Genomic DNA, 15,101 nt, shown 5'->3' with positions numbered 1-15,101 from the left:
GGGTCATTGGAAATATGAAACAAACTTGCATTACTGCCCCACGAGGTGGCTGAATTGAGGATTAATGCGGGCGGGATTCGGTAGTACATGGTTGGTGCGAGTTCAACTTTTTTTTTAATTTAGATTATTCGGGAATGCGCCTGGAAAAGATGTAGCTCGAGTTGGGTGGGGCAGTTGTTAATCTGTTTTTCCCGCTCCTCAAAGGCTGTACCCTCGGGCGCCGCCGGGGGATGCTCTTCTTCGGTCATTCTGCTTTTACTTTCACATCCGCCAGGCTCCCGCGGCCGCCGGACGACCCGAACTTGCTGCAGGCCCGACAGGAGCGGTGATAAGGTGCGTGGTGTTTCCCTGTTTGGCTCCAGTGTGTTTATTTTTAATGTAAATTACATAGTCAGACCGGGTAGACTGGCGACTCCGTGAGATCTTCACTCCAGGGAATGGGCGAGCTGCCGCAGGGCCTTTCGAATCCGCGTGGCCTTCTTAATTGGCTAAATACTTTCTCGAAACTTCCACGGTTATTGTTTAGAGCAGTTTCTCGAGTTGTTCCTTTTTAAAACGAATTGATGATTGAGGGTTTTATTTACAAAAGTGCTGATTCCTTCGTTCGGTTCTTGTGGAGGAGGGTTTATGGCTGGGGTTGCCAGATTCTCGCCATGTAGATCGGTCTTCAGTATATCCAGTCCTTATCTCTTTACAAATCACTATCAGGCCCGTGAGTCCAGTTGATTCGACTGAGTAACTGAAGATTGCAGCCGATTGGGTACATTATACAAGCTGAGTCCCCACGCCCGTCGTGTCCCATTACAAATATTTTGTTTCGAAAGGACTTATGGTCCCTTATTGCTGCATATATTATGAACAATTTACTCGTTTCTTTTTAGTTAAATGATTTTTCTTTCCCTGGGGTGTTTGTAGCGGTTTTATAATTCATAAATATTTGTAATTTTCCACCATCCTGGTGGTGGGTATGGCTCATCCATACTTCCCGTGTTGTAATTAGGTTTAATAACCGTGAGCGCAAAAAGACTAAGGAGCAGAAAGCATTTAGTTACCAAATTGACGTGAAATTGTTGACATACTAGAAGCTTCGTGATGCGAAGGACCACTTATTCCAGTTCTTGATTTCATTTTTACCATCATTAATAAAACTTTGTTCGGCAGCATTATGGCTTTTTAAAAGTGCATTTATACAAAAAGTTACTCAGAAATACAGTACGATTACATAGTAATAAAAGGAGCAGGGCTACTTTACATATTCACTTTTAAAACGTTATTTAGCACTTATGTGTTTTTAGTGCATCACGATAAAACCTATTATCCGCAAATACCTTCATAAAAGTAAATATTATACAAAATCAATACTACAAAAAGCCCATGGGCAGTGGAAAAGAAGACAAGTCCACTCACTGCCTCATTTTTCGGTCACAACCTGCCTACCTGCCTTTTCTGCCCACCCCTGCTTCTCCCGCATGCATCTACTGCAAACAAGCAAGAGTGGGCCAGGGGAAAGGCTACAGACAGAGGGAAAAATACACAGGACCATAGGGAAGAAGGGTGGTGGAGATGGGTGTGGTGGATCCTGTGATAAACCCCACACTCCAACCCCAATACCAAAAAGAAAATGAATGAGCTACAGAGAATTCACTTGCATTGTGTTCTCGAATATGAGCTTTCTTGCGGTCAAAGCACATAGGGCCGATGTCTTGAGAAGAGTGTCAAGACTTTTGCCATTGGATGAGCACGTGCTATGGTTTAATTTTCTTTCAGCCAGTCTGATAACGTAGCTATCGATGTCTTGTTGTTTCCCCTTCTCATCCAGACTTTGACCCTACCGTCTACTTACAAACCACAGCAGGTCAGCATGCCAGTGCATCAGTCAGTGGCTGAATTGTGCCTTAACTGCAAGAATGCAGCCATCGTACGTTCAGTACCAGAGGACAAGGTAGCAAATCTTATTGCATTAAAATCAGTGAAAAATGGTATGCAGAAATCATTACTCAGGGAATTAATCGCTGGTATGTTGCAGAGCCTCCTCCAAATGAAAGAATTTCGAAAGGAAAAGCATTTGTGGACTAAGAAGGATTAAACCCTCCAATAAATGTAAGGTGCAGGTGCATTGTGTCGAGCTGCAGTGATTATGATATTAAGCTATACGTTTTCCATAGGACACTGTTAATTTATCCCATTTTACATGTCTTCTGTGGGGTCTGGATGTCTGGATTTCGCAGGCACTTTTGTAAAAATCGCGGCATTTTTACAAAAGTGCTGATTTCGCGGCAAATCGCGAAATCCTGGAGGGTATGGTAAGGGAGAGATAGATAAAGGAGATCTCCCCCCCCCCCCCCACTCCCCGAATCGCCGGTCATGATCTGTGCTCCAGGCGGGCTATATTCTGGCAGAGAGGTGCCTTCTGAGATATGAGAATTGAGGCTGTGGCGTAGCAGCAGGCACCAATTTAAACTGTGAGGTGTGAAGGGAGTATCTGGTCTGAAAATCTTGGAAGGTGCGTATGTGGTTCCCACTCCATACATCCCCCCCCCCCCCCCCCCCCCAGTTGTGAAATCCCAAAGAGATCCCATGCCCGAAAACCAGAGAGGTTGGTGACCTCCCGGAGCGGAGAGTCCCTTCACAATGGGGTACATTGGGTCAGTTTAACCGACCAGCGGATATGGCGCAGAGAAGCTTGCCAGGCCAAAAGCACCCCACGTGTAACCTCAGGCATAGTTTAGGAAATGGTGTTCCCATACAGCAACCCCTGAATGTTGTAACCTCAGGCATAGTTTAGGAAATGGTGTTCCCATACAGCAACCCCTGAATGTTGTGTAGGCCCAGGGTGTGCAGTTCCAGGCGGTATGCCGGGCCGGACCATCCCCCCCATTAAACCAGTCATGCAAAGTGAGGAGCTGTGTATCTAGGTAGTAGAGAGGTATAGATTAGTCATCTCCAGACCTCCATCGAAGGGCGGAATCCTGCACTGGGTGAGGGCCGGCCGAGGCCTTCGACCTCCCCATAAGAACTTAATAGCCAAGCTGTCCATCTCGCAGAACCATGCGCGGGAGAAGGAGAGGTTTGAATTCTGGAGCATGTAAAGGAATCTGGGCAGAATAGAGCTATTCTGCCCATGGGTTTCAATGGCCGAGTCTGCCATTTGAGGAGGTCAGCACAAACCTTTTTCACCAGCGGGGTGACATTGAGTGACCAGGTGAGGTCCGGGAGGAGGGCGACCCAGATCCCCAGGTATTTAAAGGAGTGACGCCGGAGAGGTATCGACTGCCAGTCAAAGCACTGCCTCGAGAGGTGAAGGGGGACCAGAACAGATTTAGTCGAATTCAAGCTCAGACCGGGTTTTTGTTCAAAAAGGCTCAGGGCCTGGAGACACTGGGGTCCCGATTGGGCTGGATCTGCTAAAAATAGCAGAACATCGTCTGCGTAAAGGGCGATCTTGTCCTCCTCTAAGCCCGGCCACCGCCATTCCATGATGAGTACAGTACCCGAGCCCGCGGCTTACAGTATAATGTCTTGACCAGGCTGCGGAAGGCGGACCAAACCCCATTTCGGTCAACACCGCCTCTAGATATCGCCAGTCCACCGAATCAAATGCTTTCTCGAAATCTACAAGAAGAAGGGATAAGTATGGGGTCAGCTGTTGCCTGTTTGCTAAAGCCAGGTGGAGGCGTCTAATGCAGTGTCTAGTTACCCAGAGGGGCATGAATCCGCAGTGTTCGGGATGAACCAGCTTGGCCAGGTACGGTCTCATGTGATTAGCCTGGACAGAAGCAAATATTTTAAGCTCCAAATTTATAAGAGAGATGGGGTGGTAGTCAGGACAATGCTTCGACGGAGGTTGAGACTTGAGGATCACCACGATGGTTGCTGTGTCCGTCTTGGGGCGGAATGAGCCGCGATCAACCGCCTCCTGATATACTTATAGGAGGTGGGGAACCAGCGTGTCTTGGTAGGACGGGTAGAACTCCTGTGGGAGTCCATCTGGCCCTGGCGTCTTACCGGCAGCCATGTGTGATATGGCATCATTGATTTCTGGAGTGATCAGGGCGTCCATCTTCTCAGCCTCTGATTCGCTGAGTCGCCGAAGAGGGAACTGTTCGCGCCGATGGAGCTCCGGGAGTGAGGGACTGGGAGGCCTTGCAGAGTAAAGGTTGGCGTAGTACGTGGCAAAACACTGGGCCACTGCCACTGGGGTTCGCTGGGTCACTCTGTTCGAATCAAACACTTCAGGAATGATACAATTGGCCATAGGATATGTGGCCAGACGGTGGAGGAGTTTCCCATTCTTATCTCCCCATCTGTACACTCGGGCCACAGAGGACCTCCACAACAACTTATCGGCCTCCAGGGAGGCTTGCTTAATCTCATCCCTTAGGAACGATAGCCTCCTATCTTGGGCTGCAGTTCTCTCCTCCTGAGGGTGGGTCTCAAGTAGGACAGCCTGGGCCTCTAGGAGCGAGAGTCGGTAGTCCTGCTCACACGCTGGAGTTTGAGCTGGTCTTTGGCGAAGACCCGAATGGTGGCCTTACCAGCCTCCCATAGGGTGCCAGGAGAAGGAACCGAGCCCTGGTTGGTGATGGAAGTACTGGCGAAGCTCGTCTCCCACTTGGTCTCTAAATGTCTTGTCCTGGAGAAACCAGGCTTCTAACCGCCAGATCGGGCGTGAGGAGTCAGGGAGGTTACCCAGCCGGATCTCCACTGGACAGTGGTCCGATAAACCCCTGGGGAGGATGGCGATATCTCGAATTGCTCGGCAGTCCAGGGCTGGCATGAAAACTTAGTCTATTCAGGCATGCATGTGATGGGATTCCGATATGTGGGTGTAAAATCGAGTCGTCGGGTGCCAAAGTCTCCAAGCATCTCCGAGGCCTTGAGCGGCGGCCCAGCTCATTAGGAGATTAGAGTGCATTATGCTAGAGGTTGAGGGGGCCTTGGCAGTGTCAAGGTCAGGGTCCATAACCGCATTAAAGACACCCCCAATGATGGTCATCCCTTGGGGCAAACCAGCACCCATGGTGGTGAGACGCTGAAGTGTGGAGGTCAGCAGGGAGGGGGGAGAGTATACATTGAGCAGGTTCAGAGGTCGGTCCCCAAGGTTCCCCTCCCAGATGACAAAGCAGCCCTGAGGATCATGAGTCGCCCATCGCACCACGTATGGTAGGGCACGGCGCACCAGACGGCCATCCCTCTCGAGTCCCGAGTGCGAGACTCCGCCATAGCCGTATCGTGCCAGAAAAGGACAGTGATTGCCTACAATGGTTGGTGTCTCGGAGCAGCAGGATGGCTACGGCGTGGAGCTGGGCATATCGAAGGACCGCTGTGTGCTTGACCTTATCTAGTAATCCATTAACATTCCAGGACATTATGTGGAGCAATGCTGCCCGGCATACTTGTCAGACATAGGGAGAGTGGACAGACAATCAGTCTTCTAGTATGCGTAGTAGGTGTGGATGAAGCAGTGTATTTGTACGAGGTAGTGGGTGAATACTACTGTGCTGAATTTCAATGTGATTGCTCTGCTGCTGGAAAGGAATGTTAGTGCATTAAACAGAGAAAAGGACCAAAGAACTGGGACAATGGTTCCCCCCCACCTCCCAATCCCATTCCCCACCCCCCCCCTATTCTTCAAGAAAGGAAGCATCTGTTGCCCTAACTAGGAAACACAAAGAAGACCAAACTAAAACGCTTGGGAATGGAGAATCGTGGAGGACCTCTCCTCATAGCAGGATGTTAAATGGCAATGTCCATCGGGAAGTAGAGCACTGTAAGTTGAGGTGCAGCCTCAAGAGTGCAGAACTGGTCACAGCAAGAAAGTCCTGGCAGGCTCAGGAAGGCCCTGTGGGGAGAATCTGGCTATGGGAGAGGTCTGTGTCCGCCAGATCCAACAGTGATGGGTGGGGCAAGGCGTTCTCGGGGTCCGAGTGGCCTGAAGAGCCAGCCCTCCGCCCAGCACGGGTCTCTCCCGGGGGCGCTCTGGATGTCGGATGACAAGAGGGACCCAATAGTGAATCTGAACGGCCTGTTTCTTGCCCCGTCTGCTGCGAGAGCAGTGACGCTGTGGTTGAGGGGCAGGCATGCCGCGGTGGTAACCTCCGGCATCACCAGGGGGCGATGGACTGTGAGTGAGCCCCGTGGGGTGTTCCTCCGTTGCCCATTCCCAGGCCCCCTCAGGGGAATCAAAGAAGAGGGTCTTGTTCTGAAACATGACCCGGAGGCGGGCCGGGAAGAGGAGCCTATATTGGAGGTTGAGGGCGTGCATCTTTTGCTTAACCTCCCCAAACGAGCGATGTTGGCCCTGAACCTCTTGAGTGTAGTCCGGGAAAACCATGATCGTTTGACTCTCATATTGGAGGCGTCGCTGCTTGCTGGCTTTGGCCAGAATGGAGTCCCGGTCCCTGAAGTTAAGGATCCGCAGTATTATCGGTATATGGGGTGCACCTGGTGGTGGCTTGGGTGCAAGAGAACGATGCACACGCTCCACCGTGAACCACCAGGAAAGGGAACCTTCAGGCATCCATGAGCGCAGCCAACGCTCGGTGAAGTCAGCCGCCCGGCCCTGTTCCGCTCCCTCCTGAAACCCCACCAGGCGGAGGTTGTTTCGTCTAGACCTCTTTTCGGCATCTTAGGCCCGTCGATGGAGCTCTTGGGTATGCGTCTGGAGGCGAGCAACTTAGTCCTTGAGTTGGTGGACATCATCCTCTATGGTGGATGAGCAGGTTTCTGCCTCCTTAATCCGGGACGTAGCATTGTGGAGGTCTTGCTGGATAAGGGTCATATCGACCCGGACTTACGCAATCTTGCCTTCCACCGAGGATTGCGAGATGTGTATAGCTTGCAGGATAGTGGTCAATTCTGTAGCGTAGGGCGTGTCTGAATCCGCCGTTCCTCCGGTCACTCCAGGGTCCATTTTGGTCTGCGTGGCTGGGGTTTTGGGGCCCCTATCTCTACCCATGGTGTGCACTGAGCAGGGCGGGAGACAGGGCACAGGAGCCAGGCAGAGACGGGGGGGGGTGTGTGGAGTGGGTTCTCCCCCAGGACGCCGTTCGGCTCGCGATCCGCACCACTCCCTCTCCAGGCGGTCCCCACGCCAGAGGCGGGTCTGAGGCCCTCAGGTCAGCGGCTTGTGCTCAATTATTAGGTCCAGCGGGGACCAAAGCAGCACCGCAGGCCAGGACAGCTAAGCAGGAGCGGTGGAGGGGGCACAGAACCCTGCGCTGCACGACCCAGCAGCCGATTCCACCCTCCCAGCAGGCAGGCAGCTCAGAGCATGCGGGGGGCACCTCTCTGCGCAGTCCCAGCCCTCCCTATTTCTAGTGCACTCACCGGGTCTCCAGGCCTGTGCACATCGGGTGTCGGATGGCCTCTCTTGGAAGATGGAGGAACCACAGGTCGCCGGTTGCAGCTGAAACTTAACTGGCAGCAGACGTTTTCCCCGCCGCCCGAAATGGCGGGCCGCCACACGGGAGCCAACGGACCAAACTCGGCCGTCTTGGGCCGCTTCCGCTCGCCCTCGGGCCACGCACAATTCAGGCCGGGCCTCACGTCAGGGGCTAGACGGGAAAGCCCTGGCAACAGGCCGCCAAGGCAGTGTCCGGGCCAACTGTGGGAGGGAGCCTCAGGCCGGGGTCAGGTGGTGGCCGGGCCCCAGCTCGATCGATCTAAGGAGGCCCATGGTGCGCCTGAGGCGGGTGCCTCACATTAGCTCTACAGGCCACTCCTGCAATCACAGCCACGGGGATAGGGATCTGGGTTGCACCCTCCGGGGAGTGCGTGTGCCATGATTCAGGGCACGTAGACTGCCATCTTGTAGGCAAGAGCACCTCGCCGGCGCCTTTCTCGGAATCGCAGGGCCACGGGGCTTTCTGCAGCTGGAAATCAATGTTCGCCAATGCGGTGAGGAAATGGCACCGAGCTGCAAGGCTTGGATGAGACGCAAGGACGGGCGGATCGAAAGCGGATGACGTTCCAGGAGCACTCTTTGAGTGCGACCGCCATCTTGACGTGCCAAGTCACGCTGATGCAAATTTTTAATAAAAAAACAAAAGGTTTCATCTAAAATCCCAGGGCTTTATATCATATAATGTCTATATAAGTTCACTATTTTCTCTTTCCTGCCTCCTTCTGGTTAAAAATTGTCTTTCACCTCTCAAAGGTGTAGCTGTCTAGGGTGATTAAAAAGCTCAGGGCACCCTAATTCCTTGACCTCTTGTGAGACGTAACCTAACCAGGGAATGTCTGTAGCTCTGTCTAATTTCATACAGTCTTCAAATATAATTTGTTTTAGGAAGGATATGGGTCTAGATCATATTTTTAGCCACCATATTAAGGGGGCCATTGCTATGCAATCTGAACTATCACCCTCTTTAATTCTTCATGCACAATAAAAGCAGGGGTACTCAGAGGGACAGCTAGAAGTTTCCTTAGATATTTATTTTCGGCCTCTTGTAACTCATTGACCTCCTTGTAGCCCCAGACTTCACTACCATACATTGTCATAGGGACATATTTCTCGTTGTAAACCTTCAATAATGGTAATAAGGGTTTGCTCCCTAGTCTCCTGGCAAAATCTAGTGTTACTCCCGCTGCTCTTGCTAGGGTATTTTTCTTGAGTGTTCACTGGGCCACCCAAGACACTTTTTCGTCAAAAAGAACACCCAAGTATGGAAAGTTTGCAACATTAGTCCATTCCCCACCTTTACATATAAGTGATCGTTTGTCACGCTTTATATTACCAGATGTCATTATGTGGTATTTTTAAAAACCGATAGAAAGGTCGAGAGTGACCATTAAATCAATAAAAGTATTAACAAGACGTTTCAGCCCTATTGGTATCCTGGCAAGTAAAACTGCATTGTCGGCATATAAGTGGGCAGGGATGGCTTTTGCGCCTATTCTAGGAGTATCCTTGCAGGCGTTGGATAGGATAGCCCCCAGATTATTAATATAGAGTGTGACTAAAACCAGAGCCAAAATACACCCCTGCCTCAATCCCCTTTTGACCTTCCATGATTTAGTTAAAGAGCCATTTTCATTTTACATCGCAGAGGCAGTTAAATTAAGTTAACACCAATGCAGGAAGGCTACCAAGTCAGCATCCGTTCCTATTTCTAACAATAAAGGCCATAGTTTGGACCTGTTTACTTGATCGAAAGCGAACATTAGGTCCATGAATGCCATGAAGATATGACCTTTTTTGGCAAAAGTTTATTTGCTGATCATCATAAGTAAATTCATGCATTGGTCCACTGTTCCCATGCCTTTTCTAAAAACCAAATTGCAAATCCTACAACACATTGCTTGCTTCCAACCAATTGCTTAGGCGGTCTAAAATTACGTTTCCCATTATTTTGGCCCGCGAGTCTAATAGGGAGATTGGACGGTAGCCTGCAGGATTGTCCCTGGCACACTTTTCGTAAATAGGTAAAATCACCGCCATAGACCAAGAGTGAGGTGGGCCAACCCTTGTAGCAGCATTAAAAACCTTTGTTGGGGTCTTTGCTCAAGTCCCAGTATTCGACTAATAAAGATCCGCAGGTACTCCATCGGGCCTGGGCTTTCTGGGCTGAGCCGGCCACAATCGCTTTCTGGACTTCGTCCTTCCTAAAACATAGCAAGAGCGACTCAGTGCTGGGTTTCCAGGGTGTGTAAGTTTGTACTGTTACCACCTCAGTGTACATCTGCTCAAAATAGCTGATCCATCTGTCGGCGGGAATAACACACTCTATTCTAGACAGATATCTATTCTTAAACAAGCATTGGCATAGCCAATAGATATCGCATAAGTGTTTAGCCATGCAGCACACAAGCTGCAAGGTTACAAACATCAGAAAGTACATTCAGCAGCAGTCACATTTCATGTATCAGCGGCAGGACCAGAATAATTCCACCCTGCATGCCCTGTGAGAAGAATTAAGCAAGAGCATTAACAGAGATGTGGTGGGTGCGAAGCAGACATGAAAGGCAGTGTTGGACGGGTTGAAGGGTGGGTGGATGGGTGTGGGTCAGTATTGGGTGGGTGGATGGGCGTGGGTCATTATTGGACAGCTTGAAGGGTGGGTGGATGGGTGGGTGTGGGTCAGTGTTGGATGGGTTGAAGGGTGGGTGGATGGGCGTGGTCAATGCTGGATGGGTTGGTGGGTGGGTGTGGTCAGTGCTGGATGGGTTCACGGGTGGATGGGCGTGGCCAGTGCTGGATGGGTTCAATCATGCAACAGGCCACGCTTGGTGTTGGGTGTAGGTCAGAAGGCCATGGGCGGCAAGGCTGGGCGGGTTCAATGCTTCTCATGCTTGACTGTCCCTGGCGCTGCAGGCACTGACCTGGGCTCCTTGATGAATTGACATGGCTTGATGAAGAAGGTTTTTGGTTAGTTTTGCTTGAAATCGATAAGACTGGCGAAGGCAGGTTTTGTTTCATGGGCAGGGTTCAGTATTGAGGTGCAAGGGACAGCGATCTAATGGCTCTAAGCAGCAGGCGACACCACGCTATATGAACACAACAAGACAGTCCTTCTAAGCCAAGCAGTCCTCCAACTGCAGTACACATGGCGCCTTTAGATAATAACGACTTCTCATGGGTAGACAAACTGAGCCCCTCGCCCACCCATACCGCACTGCCCCTTCTGCTGCCACCAAAGGCTCACAGACGCAAACGGCACCTACGGCTTCTTAAATACTTCAAGACTGCTCAGCAGGTTCATGCATACTGCAGAGACCTGCCGGTACCCTTCAGATCACAGTGGAAATCCAAGCTCGGTAGCTTAGCGATCAGTCAGCCTTCTACAGTGCGTGTCTGCGGTGGAAAGGGTGATCCCACGCTTCCGGGGCACATCTTGATTGCACATGCCGATGCCTACCCACCCCCTTGAACCACTAAGTATCGGCAGAGATGCTCCTCCTGCAGAACCTGCAACTGAAACTGGCAGCTCGTGCCATAATGGGTTACGTGCTGGCAGACATTTGTCTCCTCGCGCTTGCATGAGTAGCGCATTCTGGTACTTGTAGTCTTGCTGCACAGTAAATCTGAAAAATACTATAACCCAAGCTCTGCTCACTCCGCAAAGAACATTAGTTTAAATCAAATACTGTACAATTTTTGAGGTTGTTAGTAAAAGACCTGTTTATTTAAATATGCTGCTTGACCACTCGCAGTTGTCGACTATCACTGCACCCATACATCTCAAAAAAATGTGTTGGCTTGAATAACAGCAGTCAAGAAAATGAAAGCCAAGCCAGCGCGAGCAGGCACATGTAAACAAACTCACGCGCCAAATAAAGTAACCCCAACAACACGTTGGCAGGCAACCGAGCATGTTCCAGTGCCTTGAATAACAGCCTGCAAGAAAATGTAGAAAGTGAAAGTATTTGAAAACAAGCAGCTGCAAAAGTGAATGCGACCACCATCAGTTTTCAATTACCACGAGACAGGCAAATGTAAACAAGCAAAGGCGCAATAATTGGAAACAGATGGCGCAGCTGCTCACTCCCGCATGGTGGATGTTGTACTTGCACGAGTACTCAATGGAAACCGTGCAGTACATGCACGAGTTTTCCAAAAAGTACAGACCAATTCCAAGAGGTCATCTCTTAAGCTGCACTAGGCTCGACCTAGAATTTTGAGCTATTTGCCAAGGCACTGACCTGATTTAAATCTTCCCATGCCTGTTCCCGTATGATCCTTCATTGATTTTAAGGCCGAATTATACGCTTTCCTACAAGCTATATTCAATTGTTGATCCCTCAATTTATTTTTTGTGCAACTGTGACCGCTTTATGGGTTTTAGAGAAATCTGCATTAAACTATTTTCCCATTTAATGGCTCCTTATCTTCCTTGCCCAGTGCGATTTTTTTTTTTTTTTTTTTTTTTTTTTTTTTTTTTTTTTTTGCAATCCGCTTTGACAGCTTATCGAAAGCTTCTCTTACCACATCGGGCTCAGTGTGAGTATCAAGGCACTTGTTAATGTCTCCTTTGCCCTCCAAATACAACTGGTTTAAAAAATCTTTCGGAATGATCTCCCCCCCCCCCCCCCCCCCCTCACTGATGCATCCCAAATGCAAAAATACCGGTCGCAAAGGGGCAGATTCTGAGAATCTGCCCGTTTGCAACTGGTATTTACTTTGATGCAGGTGCCCTGAAATGTCCTGGCTGGGAGACGCAACATCATTGCTACTTGCTACTTGCTACTGCAGGGGACGGTCCGTGTAACACCTCGCAGATGAAGTCGATGGAGCACAGATGATGATGATCAGTACTGCCAATTACTGGTGTTGCGGCAGTCTGTGCTGTAGTGGATACTTGGGTACTAGTGGTGCTAGTGGAGAAGCTAATGCTCAACCCATTCGAAAAAGGCACCTGCGGATTCTCGAGAAATGCAGTCAGCAGTATAGAAATATGCTGGGGACACACACGAACATGGGACCACAAGGGTTCCAGCCTGGTATGCAAATCCGTAGGTGTGTCCGTCTCAAATGTCATACAGAGGTCCAACACGCATTTGTGACAGCAAAACAGACATCGAAGTACAGGTAAGATGCAGTCCGTCCAGACTGGTCCGAAAGACGGGAACCAAGAGGCGCTCCGTTCCCGTAGGCGAGGTGTGCCTAAATGCTGTGCCATGCGTTCACGGTATTTGCGCTCCAGGACCGTTTTTGCCATTTTGTTGGTGATAGGGCCATCCATTGCACAGCAAATATATGACAATCCGGATTCCCGCTACTGCTAGCAGGAACAGAGGTAGACCTCCAAAAACGCTTCCAAATACAGAGTGTATAAATATTGGAATAACTCCGAGGAAGGTCGGAAATGTGCTTAGAAACCCTGAACCTAGGGTCTTAAATAGGTGTACAATACCACTCCTATCAGACATATTGAAGATATGACCCACCATTTCTGCGAAATGAATGGGGCAGTTTGTAATTATAAACGCCTGTATCTTAGTCGAGGTCCTTGCAACTTGAAGTTCAAAGGTCTCTCGAGCGGAAGTTAGAGGTACAGATTGCTGTAAAAGCATGGCTTTCAGTCTGCTGAGAGTATCAAACTGTATAAGAAACATGTAACAAAGGCCATAATGGCGTCTCCCTGACTGTAGTTGTTGGTGGAAACAACACTTGTATACAGCAAGTAACCCTGGGGTTCACAGTGACCAGATAGGCGATGCCTAGAAGCATACCACAGCGATCTTGATCGTTCAGCATCAAGTAACTCCCATTCGAGAGCAGCTCGAACACTGGTATAATCACGGCTGCTGGAGTCCCTTTCATGTGACAAGACGAGTTCGCTCCCGGACCATTACATGCTACGTGCAGTGAAATGTCCTGGCACATGAGAGAACCACTTAAAGCGTTCTTGCAGTTTGTACCACTTAGAAAAACATATTGATTCCCACTCCGGCATCGAAATCTATGAGGTAATTCCCAGGATTTCTTAATGTATTCCCTACCCATGTTCTCATATTTACTGGCCTACCTTTTCTCTAGGCAATATTGAAATTGAAAGGTAGTGACTGGTAGAGTTGTGTGCCCATGATTCTGCTACCGTAAATGGTAATCTATCCAGTTTCTCAATACGAAGCATTGTATATTTTGCTCCCCTTTGTGTCATTTCCATCTGTTTTTCTGTTAGATTGTATTCTGAAAACAGAGACATACTGTTTATAAAACGCCAAGGCACATAGCCTGCACGCAAAGATTGCAGCATCCAGCTTAGCAACATAATAGAACGTAACTGAGATTGCCTGTGTTGTAATAAGGCTAAATCTTGTTCCAGTATGTCTATAGCAGAAGATGCAATGTTGCCTAAAATCTTGTTCCAGTATGTCTATTGCAGAAGATACAATGTTGCCTAATGAATATACCTGGAGGTTGAATTTGTTAACCCATTACCACAAATGCCTTTTCTTAGTTCATACAATCTATTACACATATTCTCTCAGAGGCTTCCATTTGAGATATTTTCCAGTTTTCATTGTAGGCAGCATAAATAATTTTTTCTTCAAAAGAGATAATGGGAGCGACCCCACACCCAAGAGAAGGGGTTCCACAGGTATTTAAGAAAACAAAATTCTCCTGTGGAAAGTTACACCACACTGAAATCAGTGATATCAATTAGTCTAAACCCTATCTTATAAACCTTTCAATCCAACAAAAGCATCCACGCCAGCTATAATTTCACCAGTCACAGCCCGCCGGGATCCCCACAGTCAATTATATAAAACAACACAGATGAGAAACTAATGAGCAAAAGCAAACAGATTTTTAATAAAGTTACATGTAATATACGACGAAGTTAAAAAGCTCATATGAGTAAATTCATAACGTATTCATTGGACAAAAACAAATCTGCATATCGTTTAAAAAACATTTAAAAAGAAGAGAACAACAAAAGACAGTTTGTAATCATAAATGCGTTACTCCATGTCAAATTCATAACAATATGTTACGGGCGTCCATAAATCAATTCGTGTATTAAACACCCAGACAATTCCTTGGATGTAACTTCAATGTGTACGTCAACACGTTTCGATGGCACTTGTATTATTGTAGGCCACCTTCTTCAGGACAAAATGAATCAACCGTTCTCTCTCAATAACAACCCCCAAAAGTGTCCTCTTGATATCTCTGGGGCAGTTCAGAATGGTTTGTACATAGCATTAAAAAATCATTCCTGGACTTCTTAACGCTCCAGTTCCTCCTAATTCTGTTACGGTCGCTACAGGGTTCTCTTATTTCTCTTATTTCCCGTCCACAGGTATTGGTAAAAAGATTCTAAAAGAAGACCAACGTCTTATCGTCCACCAATGTTTCGGATGATTTGATTAAATCAAACTTAGTGGCTTTACCGGCATATGGGGTGCAGTTTTCAAGTCTATATCCTTGATGCACAACTCCTATTTAAAGCAGTCAGAGGGGTGAACCTTTTCGGCGGAATTGCAGCCTCCTCACGACCGTTGTCATAAATAAATGCCAATATACATGTGTCCCAGGGCAGGGGAAACCTCTCTGTTAGAGTCGAGTCTCGCGGGACTACCCAGGGGTGTAGAAGGAACGATAGAGCCAGAGTCTTTCAGCAATGCTTTTAAAGAGGGTTTTATTTTGATAT

At 48.6% G+C, this 15,101-nt stretch overlaps 1 protein-coding gene across 1 annotated transcript in view; it reads left to right on the top strand.

Annotated features, from left to right (window-relative positions):
- Nucleotides 1–227: 227 nt before the first annotated feature.
- Nucleotides 228–15,101, top strand: part of LOC147662932 (caspase recruitment domain-containing protein 6-like) — a gene marked incomplete at its 3' end in the record, with an annotated part of 129,404 nt that continues 114,530 nt past the window's right edge. Inside the window, exon 1 of the mRNA XM_086950787.1 lies at nucleotides 228–333. The remainder of the gene's footprint in view (nucleotides 334–15,101) is intronic.

The sequence above is a fragment of the Lissotriton vulgaris genome, unplaced genomic scaffold, assembly GCF_964263255.1.
Source record: "Lissotriton vulgaris unplaced genomic scaffold, aLisVul1.2 SCAFFOLD_801, whole genome shotgun sequence".
NCBI lineage: Eukaryota > Metazoa > Chordata > Amphibia > Caudata > Salamandridae > Lissotriton > Lissotriton vulgaris.
This window is presented reverse-complemented; position numbering and strand designations above follow the sequence as displayed.